Raw genomic sequence first — 17,372 nt, 5'->3', positions numbered from 1 at the left:
AAAAACGGAACAGTGATATCTCAAAATGGACACATACCAGAAAACACTGGTAGAATTGAAATTATAATGAAACCTTCCTTGCATACAAGGTACAGCAAGAATCAATTCCAATCATAATGAAAATATAAAATAATTTTCGAAAAATTTGCTGCCAAATACAAAAAATCTTGTGTTAGAGATATTCGACATATAGACTGAACATAAATGTTCCCAGATATGACACGCAGTAGTTATACACATACCAAACCCCAATAAATCAACACTTCAATCTCACTGATGTGCATAATGTTTATGCTACTGCAAAATATGGAGAATGGAAGACTTGCACTTGAAAGCAGAAAGCAATCTATCCAAAACAATCAGGGTTTATACAAACAGATCGACACTTGACAACGTTATTGATTTAGAGAGATGTATATAGAAAGCATTTGCAAATTATCTGAAGTATATAGCGATCTACTTTGACATTAGCAAAGCATTCGAAACTACCTGGCGATATTACATTCTTGATAAACTTCAGCAATAGGTTCGTCAAGTGAACATACTAGCTTCCATCTGGAATTTTTCAAGAGAGGGGGTAAATGGAATACTAAATAGGTTGAACCCACCTAAACATAGCACACAGGAATCGGAACGCAAGAGGATCAACCTTACTCGTCTTGTACAGACCTCTTGTACGTTCAAAATTAAGTTAAAGTTATACAACGTATTCTTAGGTCAAACTGAGATCGTTTAAACCGCTGGATTCAATACATAACTCTGCCAAACGTATATCCCCAACAACTTGTCCGAACAACCCCAGTAGAAAGCTTTTATCGTGAAGCAGGGAAAGAGTCACTGAGTGAATAATACAGTTGCCATCATGAAATATAATTCAACTCACAGAAATACAAAAATGAATCTGTTTCAGAATATTTGCAACTAATCAAGAACAGTTCCAACATTTTATGAAGTGGAAACGAGTATCCCCCATTGGAAATTAGTAATGTGGCGAATACATTGTTACTTTTCAAATGTTCGTCATGCAAAAACAAAATAACCGAAGTCCCAAATAGTTCTATATGATACCACTTTGTTAGCTTTATCTTGAAGTACTTCAATTTACATCAACGTGGAATTTTTATTTTTTTTTCTCAATCAATCAATATTTCAAATATTTGAAATAGAAATGGAAAGAAATGAATGCAAAAATTCCATATATGTAAATCGATCTGTGTCATTGTTTTGTCACCTTGAAAAAAATTCACATTTCGGCTCTAGACACATCAAATTACCGAAAACAACTGCTTTCATTTGATCCTTGAATTTTACAAAAATCACTTCTTCCAATTCAGTTTCACTTCCTCATGGAAATGAAATAGATAACACGCATAGGAACGATACACAACGTAATATAAAAAAAGTGATATACAATTTCACTTAACATTCAAAACCATCATCTCTATTAGGCTACTTCCCAAAATTTCAAGTTTGAAACACTTGTTTTCAACTCCTCAATCAATACTTTTTTGAACTTTTAAAGACGCATTTCTCACGTGAGATTACGACTTTATATCACCCTTTAGTGGCAATCCTGCTCTTGAAACAATGACTGTTCTAAATACATTCATACGAATAACTTAGTGAATCCCTGCTTTAGAAATTTAGTTCGAAACGGAAAAGCAACATATTTTAGGAGAGATATGCTTTTGAAAAATAATCGTTTTGACTTTCTACTCACCCATCTTCAAACAAAAATATAGTTCAATTACGAAAAAAAAATTAAATCAAATTTACTTCAATATAAACTCTATGTAAAAATGTATATATCATGATCAGAAGTTTTTTTTCAGGTATAAACTAGAGAAAATCCCTTACGAAATTATGCTTATTCTCAAGTAGTTTCGGAAGGTCTTTTTCTTCCAGTTTTGTCTGAAAAAAACTTCTTTGCGTTATCTATACATTTACCTATGCAAAGAATTCATTTTGAAGTGGGTTTTCTATTTTCTAAGGCTTCCCACATTTCTTTCGAAGATGAAGAAGTAGCATGAATGTCAAGGCACATATTTCTCGAAAACGAATATCTCCTAAAACCATCATCATTTCAATTAAAATGAAACAGTTCAATGACCATTTCATCTCATTTTCAGGTTACTTCAATCACAGATGACTACATTTTGCCAATAACTTTATACTCGCTTTTGGAGTACTAACAATTAGGATTCCTGAATAATATATTTTCTCAATAAAATGGATTACAAATCCCAATGAAGGAAAACCTATAGAAAAAGTATCAAAATGGTACTGACTAGAAAATTATCCAGTGAGTAGCAGAGTTGGAACAGTGGAATATTAATGGAAGTTACTTGAACATTTTGAGTATTGAAATACTTTCATAATAGTTTTCTAGAATTTATCGCCATATCCCCTAAAAGAAGATATTGAAATTATAAATAACAATACTGCAGCTCAACGTTTGCAAACATAATGATGTAATCCAAAGATCGATGACAAAAACTCAATTTGTCGAGTTACAATTTATATACCGTTCGTCGGTCTCCAACAAAAAATAAGATCGAAACCTTTCTCTTCAGAATGCCAACAAGTACTCGATTACTCCCTAAAAGTATCGTGAAATAACCTGCAGACATTCCATTGGGTGCGACAATGAAGAAAGAGGCTGAGAGGGAGAACCTCGCGGCACACCGTGCTGCCAAACTACGAACGAGACGACCTAGATTTTTACATTGCCATTCACCGGTTAACGGGAAAGCGTTCTGTAAATTCTTTTCGAACATTGTAATTCAGTTTCACTGGCCATCTCGCGAGTAAAGGTATTGCGGATACGATTGAAGTGTGAAAAACTTGACAATTGCTAGTTTAGCCTGTTTTTATTCAGTGGTTATAAATTGGTTGCATACGTATGGAGATTGATGCAGATGGATACTGCTTTTTGATGTGAGTTTTGACAATTGACTGAGCACAAAACAACTGAATAACTATACTGAATTATTTGTTATTCATTCTACTTCATTTATTCACAAGTATCTCTTTTGTTTTCCACAATCTCAAGAATATTGTATTTGTTGTTCCATGTATAACGTTGATATTCATGAATCAGAATTTTTGATTTGGGGCTATCAGGAATTGACTCACAAATTAATGAGATTCCATTATCGAGAGGAGAATTAGGTCACCAAACAGAAAAAGTATATATATATATATATATATATATATATATATATATATATATATATATATATATATATATATATATATATATATATATATATATATATATATATATATATATATACAGCTGTTTCAGCCTATTGGGCATCGTTAGTACCGGGCAGGCGGTCTTCGATTAAAGACAAAATGAGAAAAAACCAAGAAAGTACTTGATAAAAATAACTGCGTAAACGCAATTTGTCGAGTTACAATTTATATACCGTTCGTCGGTCTCCAACAAAAAATAAGATCGAAACCTTTCTCTTCAGAATGCCAACAAGTACTCGATTACTCCCTAAAAGTATCGTGAAATAACCTGCAGACATTCCATTGGGTGCGACAATAGGCTGAAACAGCTGTATACCGGTGGCTCTTAAATTGAAATCAATATGGGAATGATCAAAGAGTACTTATCTATTTATTTTTTGATTTTCATGGAATTATTTTCCAGCAGCTTGACTGCATTAACCTTTCTAGATATTAAAGAATATTAAGGAATGGGTAGTCGTTGTTGACTAGTTAGGATCATTTTGTCATTATCCTCTTGTTGAAAATTTTAAATTGTAACGTATTTCATCAAATATTTTATCCAATATAAGACATATCTTCCGAATTTTTCTAAATGTATTGTACCAATGTTCATCCAACACGATGTGCTTATTATTTTACATAACGATCGTATGAAACATCCTCAACAAAGTTGTAAGTCTAACCATCCATTTATATCTTATTATTACTTGCACGCACAATTTTGTAGCATCCCTGATAATGGAAACAATTTATTAAACTTCCGAAAGCTTAGAGAAACTTTAAAGAGTACCTACTATTTCATTTGCTGCAAAGCCCCACTATTTACTAGTTACTGGAGAAATGTACAGTAAAACGGAATAACGGAGTATCTCAGCCAAAAAATCAAGTCTGCTCTTCTTTCGCTTCTAATGGAAAGTTTATTGAGTTGTGGATTTGTGCCTTTGAATAACATTACAAATGTTATGTTGAAACGTTACAAATTACACAACTCAATAAATTTTAGGCCCTGAAGAAGCTTCCCATTAGAAGCGAGAGCTTGGCAAAGTAGACCAGAGTTTTGATTTTTGTCTGTATAAGCTAACAAATTGATTTCAAATGAATATTCTCACAATGCTATTCAAAACTCTAGAAATAACAACTGACTCAGAAAATGTCTGTAGAGTCACTTTTCGATAAATCAATCGTTTTGATCTTATGCAATCAGTATACAAAAAGGTTTCAATTGCACAAGAGCTCTATTTAATGTCTCTGATTACCTAACCAATGCAAGAAGCAAAGGTTACTGAACGGCTTTGGTGTTTTTGTAATTTTTGTCGAACGCTCTGAAATTTTAGTTAGTACTATCCACTCGTCGTAGATTGATGAGAAAGTCTCCAAGCTTCTTTCAGGTACAACCTGAATTTTTTTCGATACCAAGAATGCAAAGAATTGTAGCTTCCTGCTTTTCTATATCTTCTATATTTCTTCATTGAAGTGTTTTGAAGAGTCTGATTCACGCAGAAAGAATGTGCTTGTTTTTGTTACATATATGAATATGAAAATATACCACCGTATTGAAGTAATAACGTTCAATTTCGAAAAAGTATATTGAATCTGAAAACTCTGAAATCCTGAATGGATTCTGCACTGCATTATAATTCCATTGATCCATGTGTTCCAGCTATAAGAATTCTAACGCCACCCGAAATGGAATGAATAATTTTCATGAAATGAAAGTACTGGATGAAATTTAACTATTCAAAACAGATTGCCCAACTACTAAATACCCATACGAGTTTTTCAAGAAAGGATGTATGTCAAAATCAAAATGTTGCGGTGAAGTTAAAAAAAATTATAAGACACTTATAGACATTGAATGGCGCATGGGTTCAAAGTAACATTTTGCTTCGTTGAAAATTACTGGAGTTATATCCCAACACCAAACTGTATTTTCAATACCTCGACACGTGTTCCAATCTCCAAGTGATCATCTTAAATAAAGTGTTTCTTGAATTTCTATCTGAACTCTTGTTGAATCATTAACAGTTTGATATTCCTCTTGAAGATGCTCACTTGGTGACTGAAACACGTGTCGAGGTCTTAAAAATAACGGTTTAGTGTTGGGGTAAAACCTCAGTAATATTCATTACTACACCAAAGGTTCCAAATAGTGCATCACAAGTACCTACTAAATGAAGGTTCATCAATAGAATGCCATACATTTTCTAAAGCAGTGATCATTGCTGGGAATGAAGGGAATGAAATACTACTTTGAAGAAGTAAAGGTTATTGAAAAGGGTCTGAATAACTCAATAAATATTAATCTGATAACGTTTCATCAATTGAGTTTTTTCGATAGAAACAAAAAGCAAACTGTTTTTTAAATTCTGTAGAATGGTTTAGAATTTCATTTTCAGAATACTGTTACTAGTGTCTTATTTCATGAATAATGGACAAAAATAATTCTAAACCTGAAAGGTTCATTCGAGAGTACTGCTCTGAAATCGAATAATTTTTATACACAATCAAAAATGGAAGGTTAAACTTCCAACCATTTTCATTGAGTTTCAATTGAAATTCAGATGAAGATTTGGACAACTTGCCAGTAACACTTTTTATCATAATTTGTTTTATTGATTTCAGAAGTGATTACATATCGTTTCAATTTTTTGATAGATGCAATGTATTCAAATGTAATTATTCTAATCATTCATTTGCAAATACAAGAAACAATAATTTTGATGAAACGTAATGTATACCTTAAAAATTTCAAGTGTCATCTGTCTGTCCATGAAAGACACGAATAGTTAATTGTATATGCAATGGAATTGTACTACACAATAGTCTTTCTATTCATTCAATGAATTAATTGAAGCAATTGCTAATTCTTCATATCTTGCTTTTGGACAACTCTCGAAGATTTTTGAATGAAATGAGTATTTCCGACTCAGTGAAACTTCAAATTCCGTGACTTTCGTTCGGAAATAAAACATGACCAGAAAATTATTGATTTGAAATGGTACTTAACGTAATTTAGAGGTTTATTCAGTGTTTGTTGTCCTAGACGGATATATCAATTCTTGAGATGGTAGAAGTTTGTTATTATCATATATAATTTCACAACTACTTTCTAATCACAAAGTGTAGTTTACAAAAAAATTGGTTCTGAACATTAGTATTACATTTTATAGAACACACTATTTTACAGACGAAGTCACGATTAGAGAACACACAGTCCAGGCTAGTAGGGCGTCGTCGAAAGAACCATGTACCTGATATGTCGTCATATAATGTGTAATAATTTATCTTTGCTTTCTTTTATAACATTTATCATTTTTATGTTATTTTCAAACTGACTGTGTATTGTATCTACGTACCTATGTATGTCATTATCTCTTATCTACCTAACCTACCTGTCTATTCTCATACAATGTTATATTGTCTAAGGGAAATAAAATTGATTTGATTTGATTCGAACTGTGGTATCAAAAGTTTTGTCTGCAACTACACCAGACATCTTCAGTGGTGTATGTGAAGGTGAATACAGTATGAACACATAATCCTCTGAAAATATCTGCTGATGTAGAAGTACTACAAATTCCTTTCGACCACGGCCAACTAACACAGATTTTGTTTCCTTTAATACTAATAGTACATTTTTCATTTTATTGTATGAAGAGACACACATCAAAATCGTTGAAAGTGTAAAGGCCGCAATTTACTATATATTCTTTTTGATTTGTGAATTTGGTAACACCTCGTCTTCATCAGCGAGTGAGCAATATAGAAAATTTTATCGAACCGAAAGTGTATCAACTAAGAGCAGTTTTTTAGCTCAGTCGTATTATCATCACATTTTTCCGATGAGTAAAACTCAGGAGAGAATCATGAACTGACTAAATGAATAAATAGTTTTATATTAAGTTCTTACACCTTACGTCATAAACCCTGTTGAAGTAACGTATTGAATACTAAAGTCATTGAATATGCACCCATTGGGTTATTGGTTCAAATCCGGTAGCTGAAAACTAAGGATTGAAATCTATGTTCGACTGTTTATATGAGAGTAGTTGTTTCGAGATGGCTTTATCTTTCATTTTGTATCTGAAAGTACTCTCTATGCATGATCTATATAGCTTTCTGAAGAGGTTATTTTGAAAATTATCGCTTTTCTCTAACATTTGTGAGTTTCTCACATTTTTTATTTGAAGATGGAGAAGAAAGTAGAATAATTAATTTCATAAATTTCATCATCATCAGAAACGCTACAAATATGTAAATGATGTATATGATTAATAAAAACATAAACATCACAGTTTTGATGAAAAATATGCCTCAATAGCCTTTGTGACTCAGGCCCTTCTCTCACGGACATAGAATGTTTCGAAGCAAGAAAGATAATAACCGTGCGACTTGTTGAGAACGATAGTCGTTGCAAGAACAACGCTTGCAACTACTGGGTCAACTATCAGTTAATTCTTTTGCACCCTTATATATCTTGAATTCCTTTCAAGTTGGTTTTATGAAAAACGTGTTGTAGTTTTTGAAAAATGGACATGTTGGATGTGAAATCTAATGGAAAATTCGAAAACACCAAAAAGATTATATAGAATGTAAAAATTCCACATATTTCTCTTGCAACCCCGTTTCCGAGTACAAATATATCAGTTTTATTTGTGTTTTTTCCGTTATTCGTCTTTATGATATTTGCCTAAATGTGCCAACGTAGCTTCTGCTAGAAGTTATTTATAAGAACTACAAGGTACAAAACCAGATCGAGTTGATTTCCGGCAAACGTTTATATAGGGCGTTCCCGCGATAACTTGACCTCCCTGTAAGTCAGTAACGGACTAATTCAGATATGGAAATCATACCCGAAACTTCACCCCCACTGCTGTCAGCAACAACCCCCCCCCTATTTCTTTCAAAGGCATGGGGAGTCGAGGGATACATCATTTGAAACGTCTTCTGTCCCTCTATTACTTCTGTGATTTTTTTTTGAAATTTGTTCATTCGTTGTTGAGAAATTGAATGTTGAACGTCTTATTGAAGAAAAAACAGAAAGTTCGCTGTCGCTCATTTTATTGAGAAAATCAACAAAAATAATATCAATCAACGGGTAAGGTGTTCAAAATGAACTTCATCTAGCTCCATACAATAATACAGTCGACTTTAGAAAGCGTTCCTTACATTATTGAAGATGTCCGGAGTCAGAAATCGGCATTCCCGAACAATTATTTATCATAGGTCTCCTAGATTTTTAGAATTTATTTAACTAGTGGTAAACGTTTTGAAATTGACGACACTGTTGGTTTTTTCTGCAGGTAGTTGTTGTTGAATCTAGTTGTCGCAGAACAAAAAGTAGATAGTTGGCCTCTGTCACTTCTTAACGAATTATTAACCAGTCATTCTTGTTCACTGTGTTCTAATATGGTTTGTTCTACTGAAGAAAGAATAGAAATTGCTGCAACCTATTATAGAAATAATGAATGAGCTAAAGCTGCTGCAAGAATTCATAATACGAATCATCCAGACTACAACGTGGGCCATCAATACGTTAAACAGTTACTGTATGAGTTTTGAACTTCTAGTTCTGTGCACAACAGAAAACATGAGGTATTCCGTCATGTCAGAAATGACGAAGTTCAAGTTGCAGTTTTGAGACGTGTACAAATGGATGAACGACAATCTATCAGATAAGTAGCTGGAGTTTATGCTGTATCAGCTACTAGTGTTTTTAGGATTTTGAGAGCCATAAATACCATCTTTTCAAAATAAGACCAATAACCTAAACCTGTTATACAATACATGTTTTTCAGATGGAATTATCGTCACTGGAGCGATGTGAATCCTCATTTGGTGATGGGAACACATTCACAAACTCCATAAAAATTGAATGTCTAGGCCGAGATTCTTGGTAATCATACTATTGGACATTGAAGGCAATCTCAATAGAGACACATACTTGATTCTATCACAAGGCTTGTGGATCCTATGATTACACAAATTTCAGAAAATTATGATAATTCAGGGAAAAATAAAATAACCTTTCATCAGGATGGTGAACCCCCACATCTTGATGTTCGGGTAAGACAGTTTTTGGACGAACGTTTTCCAATGCGTTGGATTGGCAGAAGGGGTCCAGTGGAGTGGCCAGCTAGATCACCTGATCTCACACCGATGGCCTTTTTTCTGTGGGAACACCTGAAGCCTACAAATCTTTAGACCTGCGACAGAGAATTTTTCCGAAATGCCGATTGCTGACTCCGGAACGGAACCCTTTCGAGAGTAGACTGTATTATTGTAAGGAAGTAGGTGCAGGTCATTTTGAACAATTTATCCGTTGATTTTGTATCCACTGATAGTATTTGTTGTTGATTTCATCATTAAAATGAACGACATCGAACTTTCTGTTTTCTTTTTTTTAATAAAACGTTCAACATTTAGATTGTCAATAACGAATAAACCAATTTAGAAAAAAAATTGAAGAGGTGATAGAAGGACAAAAGACCTTTCAAATAACGTTCCACTCGACCCCCCATGCCATTGAAAAAATAGGGGAGTAGTTGCTGACCGCAGGGGGTGAAGTTTCATATATGATTTTCATATCAGAATCAGTCCCCCTAGAAACAAAAATTGAAATTTTCGATTACATGTCCATTTTTAACTTACAGGGAAGGTCAAGTTTTTGTTGGAACGACCTGTAGAATCATTTACTTCAATTCCTGTCGTTAACTTTTCTCTCGAATTCATTAATGAGATTCGAAACGGTATATATTTGAAAACACAATACCAATGAATCTTAATAATATCTTACTCGTCATACTTCAACAACTCATATCAAAACTGAATTGAAAGACTGAATGGTTGCACCTTCTGAGTCTAAATATTGCTAAAGTCTTTTTAGTACAAATCTTTTTCGATATGAAACCGTTTCGCCTCATGAGTAAGCCTGCTACATTACACACGTTAGATGTTAGAGTATCGCGTCAAACTGAAGCTGCCCATAGCTTTGAGATTAATCGCTACATTTCAATTACACTTTTGGAAGTGTCCTCCAGAAAAATACTTCTTGAGACTCTTTTCCTGAATGAATAGAATCCAGATCGCTTCAAATTCAATGTAAATTCCTACTGTCCTACAAGATTCCTCTGATGAAATCTAAATTATAGTAATCATACTTTTTCAATAATACCTAGAGGAACCAGTTATAATATAAAGATACATCAAACTTTTCTCTTGAGTTTAGGTTTTCAGTGAAAACTAGAACTGTAAAAAGTTTTGCAATAATATTTTTCTCAAATTCATAATTCAGTGCCACTACCCACAACGAATTATTTCTCATTTCAATTTGAATACACTCAACTATTTCATTTGCATCGGAATGTTGTATAACAGTATTATGAATTGTTTATTTCGTGATATTTTGGCCTAATCATCAATTTTCACAAAGACTCAATATAAAGTAGTTAGCAGAAAGTTAAGCATTGTGTTTGGTTTCATGACTATGCCTGGGAACACATTAGAATGTTTTGTTTGACAACGTGTATTAGACGTATGTATGTTTCTCAAGTCTGATTTCATGTATTGAGTTGAAAATTATTCAATTCAAAATGACATCGAGTCTAAAATTCACTTTTTGTTCACTCTAACATCTTATATTGAGATGTAAGATTTTCACTCATTACTTTTTTTATCTCTGATGACAGAAATTAAGGAGAACTGAACTCTCAATCACAATATTACAATATCTATTGAGAAAGTAGTTCTCCCACCCTCGAACAAAAATACTGTCTTTCGACGCGTATTTTGCTGACGAAGTTAGCATCGTCATGCTATGACTAAAACACACACGAGGGACAGTTTATTTGTTCTAGTGTGAAATATGAATAATCATTTGAATTCATATCGTTTGGCAGGTAACATAATAACACCGTCAAAAGACTTCAAGCTCAAGGTCATGATGATAGTATAGGCCTTTTCATCACAATTTTTTGTGTGCGCATGCGTCAGTATCAGCCATCTTTTTCGAACTGTTTTTTGTAAACAACCATGTTAAAGAGCCCGCAACTCATGTTTTAAAAATTGAAATATAATTGTAAAAATAGTGAAAAAAAGTAGTAAGTCAAAAAAATAAAAAAATCATACTCCATTATAACTATGTTATATGTACGAAAAGGAACAACAAAACGGTCTTGTTATGGAGTATGTAGAAGTGATACACGATACAAATCATTCAAAACCAACACATACTATTTTATAAATTTTTCAAAGCCTTGTCTTGAATATCGCAAAAAAAAGATCAAATCATCAAGCAAATTACATATTCAAGCATGTGCAAAATATGCGAAATGAGAATTATGAGTGAAAAAATGTGGCAGGAGTGACCGAGGATTTAAATCTATTGATGTTACCAAGAATACTGATATTTGTTCACTACATTTCATTGGAGAAAGTGGTCCAACTGAACAAAACCCTGATCCTTTAAGCTATCAGGAGTTTCAACATACGTACATTATTCCTTATTGCATTTTTGACTGTAAATTTTATAAATTTCATATATATTATGTTATATTAAATATTTCCTTATAATGAAAATTACTAAACATATTCAATTCGATATTTACATAATTGTCTAATTGATAATATCATATGTACCAGCCTCAAAATATTAATGGCTTGATTCATTTACTAGTTCCATAAGTAATATGCTTGTCAACTGAAATACATTTTCAATTACATCAAATGAATTGATATTATCAATAAGAATAAAACTATAAATACTATTATTTTATATGTGTTTAGATAGTAAACAAATGCTGATACCTAACCTCCCAATCAGCTCACTTTTTTCTTTTTTGCGGACTACTATGACGTTTCAACCACCTTTTTGATTGTTCACAATTATGAGCCTCCACTGAATTATAAACAAGTAAAGCAGCATCAATGGTTTTTTCCAATAATGTATTTTTTGTTTGTAGAGATAATATTCTTTGCCCAGCCATTGTTGATTAAAACACTACGAATGTTTTGAATTATTTCAATATGACGGCTACGCTTGCGATCGTCTTATGATGAAAAGGCCTATTGAAAAAATTTATCTTTATGAATATTTTAGAGAAATTAGTTGATAATGAATATTTCCTTAGCATTGAAAACAAATAAAAACGTTTATTACACATTTATTATAATATATAATTGTTATTGAAATACGAAAAAATCGAAATTTCATCAAGATATGCTACGATTGCAATTTTTTACTATCTGTCAGTATGGAACACTATGTTAAATTGAAAATACCAAACATCGTCAGTGGCGATATCACAGAAACTCTGTGGTATTTTAATGATTTCTACGAAAGTAGAAATTATGACATCATTATGAAGTATGGAAAATTTTCATCATTTTCAATGAAAATTATAGATAATTCAAATGAAACCAGAGTTCACAGGAACAAATACTGAACTGATTTATTGCAACACAATGGATCCAATGAGAACATGTAATCTTATATCGGTAACATATTGAGATAATTTCAATTCTGTATTGTTGAAATTCTAGAAGTGCAGAAACGAATACTACAAGACTTTTTATAATAATTATTTCACGTCGGACATATTGAATGTTTTTTTTTAAATCAAGTGCCTGGATTCGATCCAAAATAAAGTGTCACCAAATATTCCTGATTAAGATTGGAGAAAATATTATTACATTATTTTGGAGTCACCACCAACAGATCTGTTCGATATAATTGAACTGTCGATTGTCCCTGAATTTGACTTCTTCTGTGTTGAATAAAATATGATGAATCCTGCAAAGTTTATCCTCGCCAGTAAATGATTTCAGTATATCATTATGAAGTCAATCGAATATAAATACTAATTATTGAAACAATAAACTATATACATCCAACAAACAAATTAACCCAAACAAAGATAGATACGTGATCAAAGCATGATCACCAGGCTCATTTGCATCTATTGGGTGAAATAAACAAGTTTCGTTTCGCTGACAAATCAGATTTGACACTAATAAGCTGGCAAAATTCCTTAGTGCGACTCTGTACAAGCAGCTTTGTCTGTGAGAGTACGTTCATTATACATGATAATGTTTTGGAGCACTCCGGGGCTTAGATGGACAAAGAAGAGAATATTTTGAGGTGTAACAAATCGAATAATTCAATACGAATATGTTTTCAACTATCTTGGTTAGTGAATATAAAATGAAAGAAATTACTTTCGTCTAATTTTTACCAAGTTCATTATTTGTTACGACCGGTTTCGATTTATTACGTACACCATTTTCAAGTAACCAATACACAAGTCAAGACAAGTACTTGAATATACACTAATAAGGTCAGATACCTGTAATAGGTACCTGAAATAACAAATGTTACTCGAATAATCAATTGATCTTTATGTAGTTTTTTGCGCTGATTTCAAAAATGGCATTTGTTTTCATCTATCACGTAAGGTTTGCCTACAAAATAACGATGGAATAATTGAAAAGTACAAAAAACGAGGAATTGTGAATTTATTTTTATTTTTTTAAAATGAAGTGAAAGCAAAAATAACAATGCTACATAGCTAAACTAAGCATAATAGTGAAACACAAGTGGTGTCAAAGTGATTATAAGTCTTTTTAGAAACGTTTTCTTTTTCCGTGAAAACTTCTTTTGATACTTTTTCGGCTGTGTTCTTGTGAATTTTTCCCTTTTTAACATCCAACAGTAGTCTGCCATTATGTTAACATTCCACCGACATACCAAGGTCGGTACATTCCATTTCTTTTATGTCTTGATGGAACCGTTCATCTTGTTTCTCAGTTACAGCCCCTAGATTTTCCGGAAAGTAGTCCAGATGTGAGTGAAGCAACCAAACTTTTGTAGTTTGGGTCTTTTTTGTTTCCAAGAAAGTCTGTTATAACAAGTTCAAATGAATTCCGGGCATTTTTTTTCCATTTCCATTTCAGTGACAAAGCTTTCATCTTTTAAAAGTGTTCTTATGTCAGGCCCAACGAAGACTCCTTCTTCTAGTTTAGCATCGGATAGACCAGAAAACTTTTCAGAAAGATACTTGGAACAATCTCCTTCTTTGTCTAATGCTTTCACAAACTGTTTCATTAGCCCTAATTTGATGTGGAGTGGTGGAAGTAAGATTTTTTTAGGATCCACAAAACTTTGTTTTTCAACATTTTTAACTCCAGAAATAAGACCCTTTCTTACTGGCCACACCTATCTAATACTCTTGTTTCCTGTCACAGCTATTCCATTCACATAGGAAACATGGAAACTCAGTGTAACCACTTTGTTAAACTAATGACATTGAAATAACTTTCAAGTATCCACAAATGTTCCACTTATGTTCAGAGTAGCTGACCTTATTAGGAACAAATTCAAGATTCGTAGCAAATGGACTGAGTGTCCAACAAACACAGAAGCATATAGGTATCCATTGTGAGAAGAACATCTTTCAAACTTCTTTTTGATGAATCGATGAAAAGTCTCCATTTCTCTGGTTCATACGTTATGTTGAACATTTTCATAACGCCGCGTACATTGTTGCAGAAAACTAGGTCACCCTCTTGTGTAAAAAAGGGACAAATTCCCTTTCTCTGGACCGGTACCATGAAAATGAAACACCGGAGGCTAACATATGTCTTTCTTCAATTCTAGACCGTAAAAATTCTGCTAAGTCCTTTGGGAGGCTCAGGAAGGGGGCAGACAGACTGACACATACATACTTTGTTCCAGTAGGAACTGGATTTTCCCAGTTTATATTTGTTTTGTTATTGAAATAAATAGATGAAAACCGGATTCAATCTCAGATATACACTCACATTGTGTAGTGACTTGTTCATCATAAAACCTCCATAATTCACACTCAATTCACCGCTTATATAGGCTAAACATCGAACCCATACCGAACCTATAAACCCATTCAATAAGAAAATTTCAGGTGAAATTTGTGACTTATCTATAGGTGATAGATGTTTTTTTACTATTTTTCCGTAATCTGCACACAAAATACTGTTGAAATCACTAGTTGAATATCCTACAATTTCTTCATCGCAGACCTGTGGAATATATCACGATTACCTCTTGAAGATGATCACTTGGTGATTGATACAAGTGTGTTAAAAATAACGGTTCAGTTTTGGGATGAAACTCCACGATTACCAACTGTCGAATGGATCCTTGTAGATGTCCATATATATCTGATACCGGGAGCATGTATTATCTGAAAAAATAAGTTATATATCAACATCTACAAGAAACAAACCACACAATAAATAAAGAAAACATGAACATTTTTCATACGTGCAATGAATGAAGGAAGATTAATTTGTTGGAAGCATTGAAAATGAATAAATTGTACAAAAACCCTAATTTCAAAACGCTTAATGACCAACTAGAAGTAATCAGCTCGCTCCTTCTGGATCCATTAAACAGTTGGTTATCGTGAATATTACTGGAGTTTTATGCCAACACTAAACCGTTATTTTCAACACCTCGATACGTGTTTCGATCACCAAGGGATCATCTTCAAGAGGTAATTGTAATATATAATATAGTCAATTATTGTAGTATTGTTATTGATTACTCAGGTAACATTCCTGAGTACCCTTTACAGGTACCTGACCTTATCGGTGTATATTAGACCATTTTCATGTATTAGTTACATGAAAATGGTCTAATAAACCGATATCGGTCATAACGAATGAGAAACTTAGTAGAAATTATGCGCAAAAGTTATTTTCTTTAATCTATATTCGATAAGAATTTCTACAAAATAAGTAGGTCGTCAATCGAACAACTTCTCGGTTAAGCCTGTAGTTTCGTCTAATCATTGGAATTTTCTCAATGATAGTATTCGAAATGTTGAAATGTCAATGAAACTATTTCATTAAGTAGTCTGTTGTCAAACGTCAAGGTTGTTGAAAATAATAGAAAGTTAGTCGTTGATTTTGTCTCATGTTAAAAGTATTGTAATTTCTTTGGTTCTTATAAAATAAAATAGTGCTCCGCAAAGTGTTGCTTAATAATTCTTTTACCCAAAAGAAAGAAATCGACAATAGGTTATGGGCCCAGTCAGGCTGTAATCAAATATTTTGGGTAAAAAAAAAAAAGTTTTTTTTCAATATAACCTCCAGAAGTTGGCGGGAACGTGACACGTAAAGAAAAAAAAAATTATTGAAGTCGATTAAAAAATGGACAAAGAAACTGGAGCTGCAAGTATCAGGTTCTCAGGAGACAATTGGACCACATGTAAGTTCCAGACAATTATTATGCTGAAATCCAAGGGCCTATATGACATAGCCATGGGAACATGCCAAAGGTCAATGACCGAACCTAATAACACTGAGTGGGACAGAAAAGATGCCAGAGCGCAAAAAATAATCGCTGCAAGGATTGACGAGAGGCCCCTCACACACATTTTAAGCTGCCAAACAGCTGCTCAGATGTGGGAAAAATTGCAATCAATTTATGAACATAAATCGCAGGTCAGTGTGCATTTACTACAACAAAGGTTCTTCGGATTAGACTACAAGGGAGAAATAGCCGATTTTGTTTCGCAGTTAGAAGAAATAAAAGGAAATCTGAAACAGTTAGGTGAAGAACTCAGCGACAAAATGTTGATAACCAAAATCTTGATGTCACTTCCGGACAATCTTAAACATTTCGTGTCTGCATGGGAGTCCACAGCAGCTGACAAGCAAACCCTCAAAGAACTGACATCGAGACTTCTGGTTGAAGAGGAAAGAACAAAACAGGTAGAGCAAGCAACTGTTTTATCAGCAGGAAAGAGAACTGAGGTATTAGTCAAAAACAAGGTGAAATGCTATAGTTGTAATAAGACTGGACATATCAAAAAGCATTGCCCTGAACGAAAAGAAGGAAGAAGAATGAAAGAATGTCATTATTGTAAGAAAAAAGGACACCTGATTGGAGAATGTTGGTTCAAGAAAAAGAAAGACAATGAAAGTACACAACAAAAAAATACCAACGATAATTCAAATGCGTTCATCGTTTCAAGTGAATCGAGTGAGGATGCTAAATCTCTAGCGTTAATAGGTGTATCTAACTTCTCAAACCAAGACTGGTGTATGGACAGCGGTGCGAGTGACCATATATGTTTTGACCCTGAAAAATT

General features: G+C 33.2%; 1 protein-coding gene across 3 annotated transcripts in view; it reads left to right on the top strand.

Moving 5' to 3' along the window:
* The window catches only part of LOC111508777 (uncharacterized), a 272,401-nt gene that overhangs the window by 187,900 nt on the left and 67,129 nt on the right, over window positions 1-17,372 (top strand). Inside the window, exon 1 of one of the 3 annotated variants that reach the window (XM_074184795.1) lies at window positions 2,741-2,937. The exons of the other annotated variants lie outside the window; for them this stretch is intronic. The gene's annotated coding sequence lies outside the window, so the exon portion shown is untranslated. Of the gene's footprint in view, window positions 1-2,740; window positions 2,938-17,372 lie in introns of those variants that run through there. 3 annotated transcript variants of the gene reach the window in all.

The sequence above is a fragment of the Leptinotarsa decemlineata genome, unplaced genomic scaffold (assembly GCF_025532065.1).
Source record: "Leptinotarsa decemlineata unplaced genomic scaffold, Ldec_3_MD MMD2_tig00026358_RagTag_RagTag, whole genome shotgun sequence".
Classification (NCBI taxonomy): domain Eukaryota; kingdom Metazoa; phylum Arthropoda; class Insecta; order Coleoptera; family Chrysomelidae; genus Leptinotarsa; species Leptinotarsa decemlineata.
The sequence above is the reverse complement of the archived record's forward strand: the minus strand, read 5'-3'. Positions and strand labels throughout refer to the sequence as shown.